This window comes from Theropithecus gelada, chromosome 20, assembly GCF_003255815.1.
Source record: "Theropithecus gelada isolate Dixy chromosome 20, Tgel_1.0, whole genome shotgun sequence".
NCBI classification, from domain to species: domain Eukaryota; kingdom Metazoa; phylum Chordata; class Mammalia; order Primates; family Cercopithecidae; genus Theropithecus; species Theropithecus gelada.
Genome location: NC_037688.1, coordinates 9910990 through 9912848, shown reverse-complemented (window position 1 = coordinate 9912848; position 1859 = coordinate 9910990).

Genomic DNA, 1859 nt, shown 5'->3' with positions numbered 1-1859 from the left:
CCCAGTGCTGTGTGTTCTCAGCTAATGGCCCCTTGGACCATTTATCCCTGACTCCCTTCCATTTCGTTCCCTTCCTCGTTGTTCTTGGCTTGGTATATAACTCTCAAGAGAGTGTTATATGCTTGTATGTAGGTGCCCAATGAATTTGGAGTATTTGGGGGATGGTTTTCATATCAATGCTTTTATAGTGTAAGTGGTTATTTCTAAAGTTGTTTCTTTTTAGAAGATCTTTTAGTACTGATACAGATAGATCTACCTCATTCCTTTTAGATGCTGCATGATACAGTGAAGTATAGGTGTTCTTAAACACCTATAAAATAAGTTGTTAAAATGAATGCAGATGTTGTTATTAATAAAACACTAGTTCACTTAAAGTGCCACTAAATTCAGTACCTATTTTAGCATATGGAAGTAAAAATATAGCAGCTACAATGGGGGCCTGAGAAATATTTCCTGTTAAAAAGAACTACAGAAAACAACAACGAAAGTGTGTATATTCACATATTTTTATCATTGGACATTAAAAATACTTTAGAAAGATTCAGAAATAAAATCTGGAAACTAATAAAGTCATTGCCTTTATGGAATGAACTAGAGATGAGGATAAGTAAGGGAAAATTTTGGGGTAGATTTAGAATTTAGCATCATGGAACTATATTATTTGTTTAAAATAATAACCAAAGCAGAAGGAATGGTCTTGGTGGTTGATGTTGGGATTCCCCGGTCAGGTCTGCGACCCTGAACAATTGTTTTCCTATCAGACCAAATAATTGAGTACTTAAATTACTATCAACAACCTCAAGGGAGGACTGGGGCTTTCCTGAAATAAACTGCAGATTGAAAATCTTTTCTTGAAAAAAATAACATAAAATATAGATCCACTAAATTAAAATCATTTCATTGAAACTTAAGCAAATAATCCCCAGGGGGCACAGCCCAGCAAACAGCAGCTGCTGCTCCTGGGGTCCCTCCCCTTCCCAGCCTGTGTTTGACCTCTGAGTCCCAGAAGTCATCTGCTCAGATCCACCTCCCCTAACCCTTCTGGCCTGTGAGTGGCAGGGGATGGGGAGCAGCTGTTCTGAGAGGCAATGGGCCCAGATGTCAAGGCTAGGACTTGAGGCTTCAGCCCCCATTCACTTCTAAACAGTAGGATTGAGGAAGAAGGAATTTCTGTCTCTTCCTTTATCTCTAGTGCCTACAAAGGAGCCAGGAAATCCTCCAAGCTAGGATGGGAGAAGAAGATTTTTGAATGCATTTTCTTATCAAAGGGAATTTGTCCATACTAGCAGCTAGAATTCTTCTTTTATTATCTTGTATAATGATAACACATATTTATTGAGCACTTACTGTGTGCCAGGGAGTTTACTGAATGTAAACTGTTGAATTATCATTGAGGTATATACTGGCACTATACCCACTTTGCAGGTGAGAAAGATCAAGTGGTTAAAAAATGGATCACCCTGGCCGGGCACGGTGGCTCATGCCTGTAATCCCAGCACTTTGGGAGGCCAAGGCGTGTGGATCATGAGGTCAGGAGATTGAGACCATCCTGGCTAACATGGTGAAAACCCATCTCTACTAAAAGTACAAAAAAATTAGCTGGGCATAGTGTTGGGTGCCTGTAGTCCCAGCTACTCAGGAGGCTGAGGCAGGACAATGGCATGAACCCAGGAGGCAGAGCTTGCAGTGAGCTGAGATCGCGCCACTGCACTCCAGCCTGGGTGACTGAGCGAGACTCCATCTCAAAACAAACAAACAAAAAAAATGGATCACCCTGCTACTGGTGGTCAAGTTAAGATCTGAAATCCAGAGGTAGTGGTTCTAACCATACTGTAATTATGCCTTTCCTTGTATCCCAA